At 33.8% G+C, this 15,752-nt stretch overlaps 1 protein-coding gene across 6 annotated transcripts in view; it reads right to left on the bottom strand.

Moving 5' to 3' along the window:
- Positions 1 to 15,752, bottom strand: part of LOC106672933 (mucin-5AC) — a 287,198-nt gene that overhangs the window by 254,441 nt on the left and 17,005 nt on the right. The gene's annotated exons all lie outside the window — the stretch shown is intronic.

Genomic DNA, 15,752 nt, shown 5'->3' with positions numbered 1-15,752 from the left:
AATGTTGGCAAATTGTCTCAAACTGTCCCGTATATAAAGAAGATAATAAATTCGTATAATTTTATTATTAAATGCAAAGAATGTTCTTTTCACGTTTTAAAAGGAAATGTCTCTTTAGATTTTTTTTCTCAGTAGCGACAGTGCGATTTGTCGCATTACTTCAAGCACCAGCCCATCGGACAAAGACGAACGCTAATTGGCCTAGCACGAGGGAATAATAAAGTTTGACTATTAAAGTGTCAATAAGTATAAATAAAAGTTTTAAAGCGAATGCTTTTTAAACTTTTAAGTGTATTTAGTTATCTTGGATTAATATTAAAGAAAAAAATCTTAACGTTCTTCTATCAGAGTTATTTACAAAATTTTTTAAACTAAATAGGATAATACACAATTTTTTAAGGATTATACGCAATTTTCTCTTAGTAAGCTGTTGAATGTAACACTAAAATCGTTTTTCCTTTCTTTTAGAAATGAACTATAACAAAATAACGCTTAAATATGAGATTCTCGTTAGTAGAGTGTAAAGTGAAAGAATTGCCGAGTCGTGCAGTAGGGAAAAAAAGGTCGATTGTCACTAATGACGTGAGAGAACGTGACACCACTAGGCCAATAAATGACCTAGGCCACTTGAATCACTCGAAGAGGCAACAAATCTCTGAAAATCGATCCTATAACAAATCGAAAAATACACTGACAGGCCAAAAATTCCAGCCACTTTTAGTATAATTTGATTTGTATGTATTTTTATATATTAATTAAAGTTTCACGTTTAATAATTGAGTCTTTGTCTAAAAACGTAAAAAATGTAAATTGCTAAGAAAAATGAAAAGCCCCTGATGTTATGCTGTTAAAGTTTGTACTTATGCTAGCGACATGTGGACGGGCATTGTATGTGCATTAGAATAGGATTGTCGCTGATTTCATCGTGGATAGACAACGCATGATGTTCCAAAATTTCATCCAAACAGCGAGTGGCCGTCAAAGACCCTCAACGAACAACAACCCAGTCTGTGCGACTCTCGATTGAAATTCCCGCCCACATTGAACACCGCACTCACTCTACCATTCATCATTTCTAGTAAGGTGCCGGTTTCGCAAAATTTTGAAAGTCAAAAAACGGTCATCCTGTGGTTCTGTTACCCTAGGGCGTCCAGGACCGGGCCTTCTATGGTAGGAACCAGTTTCCTGAAAATGTCTAACGGCGGCTCGCAGAGTTTCGTACGGAAACTCCGATGGTAATAGCCGCAAAGCCGATCAATCAACAAGTGCCACACCATCGCAACATCCTCAGCACTAAGTGGCATTTTTAAGTATAAAATTTGAAATGAAGAAAACAAATAATTAAGGTTTTTAGTTGAGATGAAAAAAAGTTAATGGCACGAGCGGAATTCGAACCCACGATCTTCGGCTAGATACGCCGCTGTTCTACCACATGAGCTATCGTGACCTCGATCCACTCGGACATCAACTGATCGATGATCGTGATCGAGGTCACGATAGCTCAAGTGGTAGAGCAGCGGCGTATCTAGCCGAAGATTGTGGGTTCGAATCCCGCTCGTGCCATTAACTTTTTTTTCATCTCAACTAAAAACCCTAATTAATTGTAATGTATTAATTGGTCAAGCGGACCACGAAATTAGTGCATTTAAGAAAACAAAGATGAAAACTGAACAGTTTCTTGCTTCACAATTCATATAAACATTTTAAATTTCATAAAAAGTAAACATTGAAAAATCCTTTATCCTTTTTTTTTGGATTTAGGATTAAATGTGTTTACCTTTAATTGATATTCCCAATTTAAAACATAGCATAAAAAATATTTATTGGTAAAAATAATGTGACAAATTAAGAGCAGAATTTTCTTTTATTGAGAAAATGGAAAAAAAAAACAATTGGGTGGAATGTTTCTGCCTCTCTTTCTCTCGTGCAGTTTCTTCTCTCTCTCTCTCTCTCTCTCTCTCTCTCTCTATATATATATATATATATANATATATATTTGAATGTCACCTATCTTAATGAACAAATGCAATCAGTTTATTTCCGAATAATATCAAAACTTTTTTTAAGTTTAAACTCTACAACAGTACGTCAATCCCCGAGTGCAGTAAACCAGTAAATATCCCTGTACCACTTCAACGTGAACATGATCTGTGTTTAAATGCAAAAACTGCCAATGCCTAATTTTAGCGCTCACAACTCCTAAATTCAAACTAGATCAAACTAACCCAGTCAAAATAGGAAATGTACACTGCCTTATGAGACAAGTGCTGTTTGTCTAGGTGTAAGCGTGGAATACGCAATTAAATTACAATATTAACACTATATACACTCAAATACACATATTCTACAAGTTTCTATTTCATAAATCGCCAGTACTTATTTATCTACAAATAAGTTTTATATTATATCTTATTATTATTATATTTACATAAATCTTTGTTTGTTAGTTTTTAGTTTTTGTTTAATAATTTCAATTTAATAATTTTTATCACCACCAAATACTTCTTGATAAATACATTGACTAACTAACTTGTTAAATGATTATTATATAATTGTATATTTTTCTCTTTTTACATTTTTCCTTTATATATCTACCTCAAGTTTGAATGTTATACACAATGTTTTTTTAAATTGTAGTTATTGTAAATTGAAATCGTGCATTGTAAGGTCAGATATTTTGTTTATTATACAATACATGTTAAATTTAGTAAAACTTGGTTAAAGCTAAAACTATGTATGTTCCGTATTTATTTTGTATTTATTGATAGAAAGGAAGTTCAATTTGACCTAAATCTGCGAGTTTCAATTCAGTTCAATTCTATCTCTAGCATTCTGCAGAAGGTATATGGTTTCAACCAACAGCTACGATTTGATGAGTAAATTAAGTTCGCTCTGGTCATTTAGATGGCTTAGCACCAGCTGTGCATTCGGCAGATCTGCTGTTTCATAGAGTAAAGTTGGTGTCTTATAAATATTGTATTTTTTGGTGTATCAAAGTTTTGCCAATACGTTTGTGGGGTTGTTGTGCAATGAATTTACTTGTTTTTCTTTTATTATGGATATATCAAAAACCCTGTTTAAACCGTCTCAATCTTATTTTCTTTAAGACAATGGTATGGCATGGTGATAAGGATACTAGGAAGCAGTGTTTGTACTTCCCAGGCACTGCACTTCTTTTGGCTTATTGTACCTTCCTAGTACCTTAGTTCATTGCAATAAACTCTACCCTTCTCCTTAGAAGTATCAGGTCGTTGACTGTCGCTGCTACATTTTCATTCCCTAAGTTTTTTCGTATGTCAGGTTGAATCTCCATTGAGCTGTTGCTTCGCATTCGAAGATGATATGGATGGCTGTTTCCTCCTCCTCATTACATAATCTGCAGATGGGATCATCGTTGTATATGCCCATGTTGTGTAGATGTTTTCTCAGATGCCAGTGACCGGTTAGTAGTTCTATCACTCTTCTGACTCTTCTGAGTTTAGCCCTCTCCAGTTGCAGCGGTGATTTTGCTAGTCTTGGTGAGGGTTGATTCACCATAAGTGTACTATGTCTAGCACCGTTAGAGATTATCCACTTCTTCTTTTGTTTTGTTTGGATTGTACGATGGAGGATTCTGTGTTTGTTTTTGTTATCCCCAGTATAGGTTCTTCATTAAGACTAAATCTATCCGTAATACAACGTACAGTTGTTGTGTTCTTTAGTAATTCAAATTTTCTGTTCTTTTTAAAGCTATAAATATATATTTTCTCATTCTATTTCTATCACTCTCACTCTCTCTCAACCTATCTTTCTCTTTTCTTATAAACACATCTAAAGCTTTTAATAAATTACCAAAAGAAATTAAATAACTGGAAAAAAATTGTACATTCAAAGTAAGCCTCAAAAATAATTACTTCAATTACGATAAGTGATATTCATGTACTAATTTTACTTAGTTCATAACTTTTTTTATATTGTCTTCATGCAACTTGTAATTGTAATTTTTTTATCTCTCAAACATTTTTTGATATCATTGTTTTCATATATTTTTTTCTTTCCAAAAGGTAGATCTACCTATCCCCAATCTACCTTTTGGAAAGAAAAAAATATATTTAAACTGAGAAGGCTGATCAATCACCAAAGAAAATATCATTGTTTTCGTTTTATTTATTATATTTTAGTACAAAATCCGATTGTAAATAATAATGGAAACTATGCGATCGACTAACTTTATTCAACCAATCCAAATTTTGACCACAACCAAAATTCAACAGAAACATCGGTAAATAATAAAGTTAGTTATTACAGAGTAATTTACCTTACGTATGCTAATGTATTATTTTTATTGTTATAGAAATCAGGTTATTTTCCTAATGTTTTCAAAATTATAACGTTTTTACGTTTTGGATGTAAGAGATGTCCCAGAGACCTAATTCTGCGTGGCTTAATAATAAATAATCTAAATAAATGGAGGTATATATATATATATATATATATATACTCTCATTTATAACGACATATGTACAAAAGACACATGTGCACACAAACGTATAGTCATTCTCATTTTTAGAGATATGTTTGCTGTCGGTTGTAGTCAAAGAAAAAATAAAATGAAAATTTGCAGTTAAACTCGTTAAAAAATAGATCAATACGGATAAAATATACCATATAAACAACAATTAATAACAAATAACAAAATAACGTATAAATATGAGATTCTTGTTAATAGAGAGTAAAGTGAAAGAATTGCCGGTTCGTGTAGTAGGAAAGGGTCAGTTGTTGCTAATGAGGTGGGAGGCCAATAAATAACCTAGGCCACTTGAATCACTCGAAGAGGGAACCAATCTCTCGAAATCGATTCCACAAAAAATCGGAAAATATATATGACAATCATAGCGGATTTTATTCGTAATTTTACGTCACAATTTCGTCGATGTGTTTTGTCCGATTGGTTTACGCGAATTGAGTTGTACATATTTAGATAAAGCTTTCGAGTGACCTTTTCATAAGAGTGTCAATCAGGTCCTCGTGAATACCAGTTGTCTAAATTCACATTGCCTCCTAGCCCGCATTTCCATCTCGGCTAATTTACAATTTTATCATCATTCATTCGATTCAGAAATAATCCAAAAGTATCTCATTCTGTTAATTCATGTTGGTAAATGCTCATTAAACTTAAATTAAAGGTCTAAAGAGAAGTTAGTTAAATAAAAGTGAACAGGAGGCGTTAGGGGGTAAATAGTGGAAGGCCAGTTACTGGATGGAGGTTCCTTCGAAATGCGTTCTGCCTCTCACCTGAGTTCTTGCCGTTAACACCGTCGGCGCTTAATTGCCTAATCCAAGTCGAAAAAGATTGGAATTGCCTCGGTTCTGTTCTTCTCGCTGGTAAAAGTGACGTCCATAATAAATTCCTTTTGCGAGGTGAATTTCAGTTCTGAATAAACTTTTTTCGACCGCCTAATTTTCATCACCGAGACATGAATTAATTGTTCATGCATATANGGAAGGACAAACATTAAGAGAAAAAGAGAAAGAGAGAGAGTGAGAAAGAGGAATGTGGGAGAGATAGTAAGAGAGAGAAGGAGGGTGAGTGCAGGAGGGAGAAACAGAAATATAGAAAAATAGAAGGAGAGAGGGAGAGGGAGAGAGAGAGAGAGAATGTGGGAAAGGCAGAAAGAGATAGAAAGAGTAAGAGAGAGAGGGAGAGTGAGTGCAGAAGGGAGAAATAGAAAGAGAGAACGAGAGAAAGAGAGAGAGCGAAAGAGAGAAAGAGAGAGAGCAAAAGAGAGAGAGAGAGAGAGATTGACTATGTAGATGGAAAGAAAGAAAGATAATAAAATGAAAGAAGTGAAAAGAGGTTTCTTTCCTCTGTCTTCCCATTGCCTTTCATTTTTACATTTCTGTCTCTTCCGAATATTCTTTTTTCTTTTAATCTCTCTCCTATCAGTATCTATCTTTCTTTCTCTCATTCTCCAATTTTATACCACTATTTACTCCTCATTTTTGTCTTTCTATATTTTTGTCTCTTTCTCGTTCTCTTCTTCTTATGTCTTTCTTTCTTTCCTCTCACAATCTTTATTTCTTTCCATTCCTCTAGTTTCGTAATTATTTTTGCTCTCTCACTATGTCTGTCTCTTTTTCTCTTTCCCTCTCCTTCTCTTGCTCTTCCTTTTCACTATCTTCTTTTTTTATATCTCTCCTATTATTATCTTCTTTATATCAATTGTTTGTTTCTTTCTTTTCTCATTACCTTTTGTTTCATTTTATCATCTTTTTTCTTTCGATCTCCCACTGTATTCAACACTCATTATCATATGCCAAATGTAGTAAATTGTTTAGTAGCATGTGGGCAGGATCGATAGCTGATGATATATCCCATTTTTTATAGAGAAACTCGAATTTTATCAAATAAAAAAAAATACAAAACCAAACATATCACCCTTCATTTTGAGAATCACGGTAAACATTTTTGTTACATTTTGAGTGTAGAAAAATCTCCTGAAATTTGACACACTATTCGCTAATTATCCTACGTGTTTTTATTAATTTTATAAAGATTATCTACGGAATTAAAATAAATATCTTTAATTAAATACCTGAAAAACGTACAACATAAAGAAAGGTACATTGTAGGAGATAAATAATTCTTACAGTATCAGTTTAAAAAAAATGCACGCTTTCAATGCTGCATAATCCGCCTATATGGCGAGGTCTTAAAGGTTTTACTATCATGAAGACAGTCCTTAAATGACTTTTCATTTTGTTCCATGTCGTGAAGATCATTTCCTTACATTTCCAGATACAAGTAAAATCTGGAGTTTTTACAGTTGATTAAATGTCAAAAGTAAACGAAGCTGAAATAAATCTACAGTGGCAAGAAACAAACCCCTGTAAAATGTAGTTGTCAAACGGTTGGGGAAAGCAATGGACTGGAAACACAACGGAAGCCGATTCATTTCGGGTAGGTAACCTTTCATGCTGGGTAAAATACCCTCCCAGCACCACCGTCCTACTGATAATTGTACATCCATGATGAACAGCGCGTAGCGACATGCGTTTTTCATCATTATTGTAAATATGTTTTATTGCTGGAACATCCTAGTCTGGTACTGTTCACAAATCCCTTTTTGTGTGTTTACTCCCATTTTTCAATTAAGGGAGAGGTTTTGTTTTTGCAAATATTTCTTTCAATGAAATTTATACCGTCGAAAGTACAAGGCAGGCATCACTCGCTGTGTTAATATTTGCATAAATTAAACGACTATTTGCATAATTCAATCTATTAATTAACAAGTTATTTGCAATGAATGAAATTTACGCCAATTTTTCAACTGTAAATGAATAAAGTTCAGATAAGCGACGGAAAAACGGTCATGTCGGCAAAACAAACATGCTGACAAAAAACAAGCTTAAAAGCGTATTCTCTTTGTAAACAGACAAACGTTTACGTATCCGTACAGTTTGACTATAAGAAAATATTTAAAAACAAGCATTCAAGGAGACTATTTCTGCGTTTTTCATTTTAGTTGAAAATAATATCCATTATATTTAGTGGTCTATTGACCAAATTACTTCTTTCAATTAATTAATCTTTTTATGTAAGGTTTTGGTTGAAATGAAAAGTTAGTGCCACGAGCGGGATTCGAACCCACGACCTTCGGCTAAATACGACGCTGCTCTACCACTTGACCTATTGAGCCGAAGGTCGTGGGCTCGTGACACTAACTTTTTCATTTCAACCAAAAACGATACATCAAAAGATTAATTAATTAAAATAACGTGTTAATGTGAAACCAATATTTTATAGCTTTAGAATAAATCCCTTAAGCAGCAGTAAGTACTTATTATTTAATTTATATAACACTAGACATTATAATACGAAATTCACACTTTTATTTCTCTTATTATTTTTCTATAATTCAATCAATTCCTCTCTTTATTTTTTCCTTTCACTTCTCACTATTATTCTTTTTTGTAGCACTTTCTTCCCACTATTTATCTGTTTTTCTATCTCTATTCTCACTACGTTTTATCTTTTAATTTCATATTTTCCTGTTACGCTCTTGCACTCTGAAATAGAGGGATAGATACATTGATGGATAGATAGATATATAGTCAGATAAATTGATTGAGAGAGAGAGAGAGAGAGAGAGAGAGAGAGAGAGAGAGAGAGAGAAAGAGAGAGAGTGGATGGACAGAAAGATAATGGTGGAAAGATGCGAAAAGAAGGCCATTCTCTATCTCCCGCATTCTGCAGAAGGCGTATTCTTGGTCTCTGTTAGAGAGAGAGAGAGAGAGAGAGAGAGAGAGAGAGAGAGAGAGAGAAAGAGAGAGAGAGAGAGAGAGAGAGACAGAGATAGGGATAGAAAGAAAGATGGATACAGAGAGTAGGTGGATAGAAACAAAGAAAGATGGTTAAGGGATAGAATTGGAAAGTAGTCGCTTTTCTCCCCCTTTACATTACCCTTCATCTCTCTTCTTTCTCTCTCTCTCACTCTCTCGTTCCCGCATTCTGCAGAAAAGGTGTATGGTTGAACGAGCACTTTTTTAAAAATCTTAATTCGGCTGAACCCGGGAGTTCTTTTCAAACTAAAACAGTTCCCTAATACAGAGTGTGAAGCAGCAACGAGTTTTTGGAAGTCAGACCGATCCTGGCCGGTGTCGCGTAATGAAGTAGTCGGTCCCATCCTGAATACAATTTATACCGCTGACCTGCCGATTTATTCATACCCCATCTTTACAGCCGATACAGACGATACTGCAATTTTGTCTCCTAACGCCAATCTTACCGCCATCTCCCCATAACCAGGAGCTCAACATGCTATTGAAGAATGGTGCAAAACGTGGAAAATGAAACTGAACGAAGATATATATACCAAAAATTACATTCACGTTAAACATATAGCCTTTTCCACGACTAACAATAATAAACTGCGACATCTATTCTAGTGAAATACTTATGGCTGCGCTCAGTCTGACCTGGAATCCTCACACAAAACTCAAACGACAAAAATAATAGATTATTCGGACAACTAGGAAGACTTATAGAAACGAAATCAGACATGACGGTAAAGAACAAACTAACGCTGTACAGAACATACGAACGGAATTGTGGAGTACCACCAAGCCATCTAACATCCAACGAATCCAAGCATTCCAATCAAAAGTGTTCAGAAGAATTGTCTAGACTCCAACTTCACTATCAACAATGACCTTATCATTCCCTTCGTCAAAGAATTGATCTGTTCCCGTTTCAAGTTTCACCCAAATCTTTCAGCCCATCCTAACCCTTCTGCTCGTGCCCTCTCAACTACTTCCATCCCAAGAACTCTCCACATCGCCCCAAACGTCGATGGCCCCGAGTCACCTCGCTTGAACCCTATAAAAAACTGAGCGCCAGCATTGGCGGGCTTCTGGAAACACGTGTCCTCCGTAGGGTTCCTGTTTTACCCGGGATTTTATACCATTAGAAGAGTTTGTAAGCTATATAATTCATGTACGGGATACAAATAAATTTTATTATAAAAAAATCTTAATTTAATATTTTTTACCGTTTACATAGTGGGTTTCACAGCATCATCGCTCATTTTTCATAATTATTTTACTTAAAACCATAAACTCTACCGTTGTTAATAAAATGTATAAAAAATCAATGCTTTTACGAAGATAAACGTGTCCCTTTAATCCCAGTTGATGAGATGAACTGTAATGAATTCACACTACACATAATAAATAATAAATATTTGGATTAGATTTATACAAAAATATATCCAATTTCTTACAAAAATTTAAAAAAAATCACGTGTTAAAGTAATAGACGTAAATTTTCAAGATCCACGTGTACGGTATGAGAATTTTAGTCACTCTGACTCATGGTGTTAGTTTTTTTTTTACAAACTTCAATAAAGCTAGTTTGAATAAGTGGAAGAAGCCTTGCGTCTCAGCTAAGTCGTGCAGTTTGGTCCTGATTATCATAATGGGCCCGTCATCTGTCCTGAAACTTCTCTTCGGCAAGACTTGTGAAAATTATATACCTGCGATATCCGCGCGCCAGATGTCTATTATTATTATGGCCCTGACTTGGTACACTCGCTTTTATAAAAATTTAACTAGAAAGACTACTTGTACTACGTTTGAGACTACGTTTTAATAATAAATTTTGTATAATCTTGAAGGAAAAAGAAAATTCAGTTGTTATTCATCTCATAGGTCGTCACCGGGGCAAAACAATTTTAAATATGTCTACAATGTTGACATATTTAAGTTTAATACAGGCGTTCTGAAGTAAGGTTTACTTAGGTTAGTCCTTGGCCATGTTAGGACTGCGTCGATCTTCAATGAAACTTGAGCTTGCCAGCAAAAACTTAAATATTTATTGAGTAAATACGTAAAAAAGAATTTCTAGCCCTACTTCCTACCCCACTTCTTCAAAATCGAACATATATAAACAAAAAACATTACTATCTCACTAACACTCTCAACCAAACAACCGTGACACATCCTCCCACACATTTTGAATGAGTACAAATACTTTTATTAAACCTAAAATTGCTATATTGTGTACATCATTGTATAAATTAATTTCCACATCTTACATGTATTTTAAAATTTTCTAGCATTGTATAAATTCATTTTTTTCTTTTTTTATCTAAAATTTTCTAGCATTGTATAAATTCAATTTTTTCTTTTTTTTGTCTGAAATTTTCTAGCATTGTATAAATTCATTTTTTAAATCTAAAATTTTATAGCATTGTATAAATTCAATTTTTTTTAATCTAAAATTTTCTAGCAATTTATAAATTTATTTTTTTAACATCCTACAAGTATTTGTATAATTTAAACAATGTTTATAAATCCCAGGCCCTGAAAATGATCCAAATGTAGATCGAAACCTTGGCACAATAAAGAAAATTACTTGCTAACCCTACATCACACCAGACCGAATCTCACTTTCTCTAAATAATGATATCTACAAAGTTGACGTAATTAGGTTTTAATAAACTGTTTCAAATTTTTTCGAAGATAAACTCAGTCCCAACATTGCCAATGACTGTAACACTATAGATAATAATTTTTGAACATTTTTGTGACCAAAAATTCGATTTGTTATTTATTTGATTTAAATGTTATCACCATATTTTTTTCCTATTCTCTCATCAAAATTTATTACTGCCTCTTCTAACGAGTTTTATTTATTTATCTCTCGCCTCACTATGTTTTTTCTTACTATTTCTCTCCTTTCTCCCGTTTCACTATATTTCATTTTTTATTTCAACCCACTAACTTTTTTCTTTTTTTTTCAGAATTATCATTCTTTCTTCGTGTTTGTCTACTCTCATTATCTATCTTTCTTTCAATATCTCTCTCATTCTCTATCTCTCTTTCCTTTCTTTCTTATCGTTCTTCGTTCTTTCCATCACTCTCATATCACTATCTTTATTTGTTTTGCCGTTACTCATTTCTCACTCTCTTCTCATTGTACTTATTTCTATCTCTCTCCTTTCACTATCTTTCATCATTATTTTTTCATTTTGCACCTATTTCTATATATTTCTCTTCCCACTATTTTATTTATTTTCATTTATTTTGTCGCTCTGTCTTTCAATTTATCCCTCCCTTCAATATTTTTCATCTCTCTGGTCTCACTATTTTATTTATTTATGTCTTAAAATTTTTTTCAATATCATCTTTCTTTTGAACCACTCTCTCTCTCTCGCTCTCTCTCTCTCTCTCTCTCTCTCTCATTCTCTCCTTCTCACTTCTATCTTTCTTTTTTGTACTCCCATTATCTTTCTTTCAATCTCTCTCTTACTTAACTCTCTCTCTCCCTGACCCTCTCTCTCTTTTCTTGTCTTCTGCAGAAGGCGTATTGTTTTAACCAGCGTATGTTTGTTGAGTTCTTAAGTGATTTAAATTTCTCGGTTTTTTTACGTGTAAAATTGTCCTTTTTTTTTCTTTTGTCCTCGTCTCACTGTATTTAATTTTATTTATCTCCCTTTTTATATTCTACATCCCTTTCTCTGCCTACTGCTCTCTAGTTTAGTTTGACATATATACTTTATACGCACGCGCACATGTTCATTTTTATAGACTACTATAAATAATGTTTGCTGTCGCCTCGACTGGTCGTAGTCAAGTAAAAATTAATATAAAATGAAAATTTACAATTTAATGCGTACATAAACTGTGACTTTTTTCTAGTACAAAACGATGTTTCATAACAGCTTCGGTTATTTAAGCCGGTTGTTTTAAAGGCACCTGGGGAGAAACAGTCTTACTGTAAGCACTTCTGCCGAAATTTTGGATAAAAACAAGAGCTCGTTAGTCACTTCACTGTCATAGCGCACAACTTACTTCAATCTCCCAGAAGGCATAAAATCCGTATCATTAGTCTAACACTTTTTGGCTAAAAACAATTATTTTCATTAAGGATAATAGTGATTTTTATAATTATTATTATTTTTCAGTAAAAAGGCAGAATACAATCGAATAGCGAATAGTGTTATAGGTAATTATCGAGCTTTCCTATTTAGTATTACATAATAGGGGTATTCACGATCTTTGTGTTAACCCTTTTAAGTCTGTTAGGTCCTGTTAGATCGAGAAAAATGATGACGTAGACTTGTATGAATCGGCTAGTTAACATTGCTCGATCTAACAGGCCAGGACCAATGTTGCATGTTAGGTCGAAAATGTAGTCACATTGCCATCCGTTAGGGCGTAGGTAACCAACATGGCAGCCAACAAGAACAGCTGTTTTTTTAATACTTATTTTTATTCTTAAATACGCATTAATTAAATCAGACCAATACTTTTTTTCGTCAATTTCTGACCTCTCCTTATACTCCCATTAATAATAAATACATCCCCTATCCTATAAAGTTGTAGGCTGTTAGACGGTAGGTTAGGTATGCCGGCACGAATTGAAGCGTGTCATTTGTTAGTACTTTTCAAGTGCATAGATAGCAGTTTGAATAAAAGAATTGATTAAGTTTCCTTTTTTATTAACTTCTGGAATCTTACAATTTAACACAAAAGAAAACCAAAACAAATAACAACAAGCCTTCAAGCAACAAGGTCATTGATTACCTAAAATTAATCAATGTATATAGCTATATATAACCCACCACACGTGGTATATCCCTCCTATTTGTATGAATGTATTTATTTGCGTGAATGTCGAAGTATGCATGGGTGTGGCTGTGTCGGAATAACATGTACCCACAGGCCCACCAAATTAGTATAGATATGTTATTTATATATTTGTAGTATGATGTGAGGGACGGGTCATTGGCATTTCGTTGGTACTATACTTCCGAAGTGTAGTGGCTTGTCCAGAATGAATGTATTTATTAGCGTGAGAGGTGATGCGTGAAAGGACGTGGCTGTCGAGGAATATCGAGTACTCCACAGGCCCGTCAAACAATTTAGATTAGGATAGGTTAGTGTGTGAGTGGAACTTGTAAATACAGTTTGAACGTATTTATTAGTGTGAAAGACAGGAGGCCGCAAGATCACGATAATCTTCCGACCTCCAATTTAGTTGTAGTATAGGTTAGTAAATTAGTATGAATGTGAATGATGAAAATGTGTAAATATTATATCTATTTAATTTATCACGTGTGGGAGGGTAACAACAAACAAGATAACGAATCCCCTATTAGGTGAATTAGGTGAATCGGAAGGCAACAGTTGTTTAGTTGAGGCATAAGAAGACTCAGAAAAGAATATACACATAAGATAGATAAGAAGAAAATGCGAGAAGGTTTATATGTGAGGCGCCGGCGATGACCCAGGTAGTTAGCCGGGGAAAAAAACAAAAAAAAAACAAGCCTTCAAGGACTGTTATAGATTTATTTTTGGTTCTATCAATCGCCACAAGCAGCATTGTATAAAAATTAATGTTTAACATGCTAAGAAAAGAAGGAGGCGTTCACGATCTTAGCGGTCATTTCTCTATTCGAGTTAACACAAGTTAACATCTTACAAACATCGTGAATACTCCTAATCTTTCCCATTTATAGTATTCCGATCAACATTTTCGTTTTTAATTAAAATGTTTACTGTTGCTGAGTTGTGGTTAATAAAGGTGCATTCTTCCGAGTCGTGCTAGTAATTGAATCTAAAATTATAGACTTCTTAAAAGATAGAAACTGCATAATAATATTGTCGTATTAGAAGAAACGACCGAGCACAAATATACTGAAATATGTTCCTGTTTGTATTATTTGGCCGGTTTTATTGATGTGTAATGCTAGCCATTTATGTTCCCACATAATGTTATCGGATCCATTCATGCTGAATTGCATTAGTTTCATTCACAAATGGTAATACTTCTCCACGCGATATTTAACATTCGCCATAACGTGGTACAAGCTCGCTTATTAAGAAATGTCATGCGTTTAAAAAAAAATAATATGTTAAGACATAAAAATTTCAATAAAAACTATTGGAGAAGATAGATAAAATACTATAAACTCGTTATTGCACAACGTTGCCTCAGGGCAACACCAAATTTAGCAAATGGTCTAAAGCTTAGCTAATCCCAGGAGTTTAGGGTGGGTGAAATGTTTTTCATCCAGTGTATTGGCACCACAGATTTTATTGGCGCCAATCTAAAGTCTCCATCTTAGAATCTTCTATTATCAACATGGCACTTCACTCCACCACTACATCGTATATAGATTTTTATATTTGCCAAATATAAAAATTTTCATATCAAGTTAATAATTGAATCCTTTCTTGTCCAGTGTTGCTTGCCGACTTTAGCTGTTTTGATTAAGGTTAGGAGGTAACCACGTGAGTTTAGGGCGGACGCAGTGTTGTTCCTGCTCTGTATTTTCCCCTGTATTGGTAACATTGATTTATTTGTTGCAAGTCTAAACTAACGAGATTTTCCGCTAAAATTTTAACCTAATTGCCAAACTTCGTCTGGCTCTAAATAAACATTAGACCTTAAAAAGTTTAAAAGCTCTGTTTATGAATTTAAACGAATTCTTTTCTTTATAATTGCGGTTAAACTTTCTATCCAAAATCGGAACAAATATTTGTTGGTTAATAAAGGTAGACTGGAGCAGATTTGAGTTAAATTTGATTAAATACTATTTAGCCGATTGACAATATAACTCGAATGTTTAATTAAAGGGGTTAGGCAAAATGACGGTTTCTAAATAATTTATTACCGGCGCACCTATGCGATCGAACTTCCAAGCAACTATTCTGTCCAATGATTTGCTTAATATTAATAAATGGTCAATGGATATGTATGGAAAAATTTTAAACTTAACGCGTCAATCTGATGGCGGATTATCGCCGACAAGTTACAAAATGTTGGTTTTCAGCTTTATCTTCCCGCCGAAAATCTTTACTACCAAATAATCATTAACATACAATATTCAATCGTTTGTTCCGTTTCTTTTTTTAAACAAATAGGTTTTATTTATCGGGTTTGATCAACCATACTCGAAAAACTCCTCCCATGCATACAATTTGAAAATTTATTAAAACGAAGCAGCTTGAACGAAATTCACAAATCTTCTAAAAGATTTGTTGCAGTGTGGTGAATTTTAGAAATTCTTAAATTTTTATTAGGTTTGTGAGCGTTTATACAAGCTAATAAATTATCCATTATATTTAGTGGTACATTGATCAAATTACTTCTTTCAATTAATTTATCTTTTTATGTAAGATTTTGGTTGAAAAGAAAAATTTAGTGGCACGAGCCGAATTCGAACCCACGACCTACGGCTCAATTCGCCGCTGCTCTACCACTT

Source organism: Cimex lectularius, unplaced genomic scaffold, assembly GCF_000648675.2.
Source record: "Cimex lectularius strain Harlan isolate CLEC.00 unplaced genomic scaffold, Clec_2.1 scaffold100, whole genome shotgun sequence".
NCBI classification, from domain to species: Eukaryota; Metazoa; Arthropoda; class Insecta; order Hemiptera; family Cimicidae; genus Cimex; species Cimex lectularius.
The sequence above is the reverse complement of the archived record's forward strand: the minus strand, read 5'-3'. Positions and strand labels throughout refer to the sequence as shown.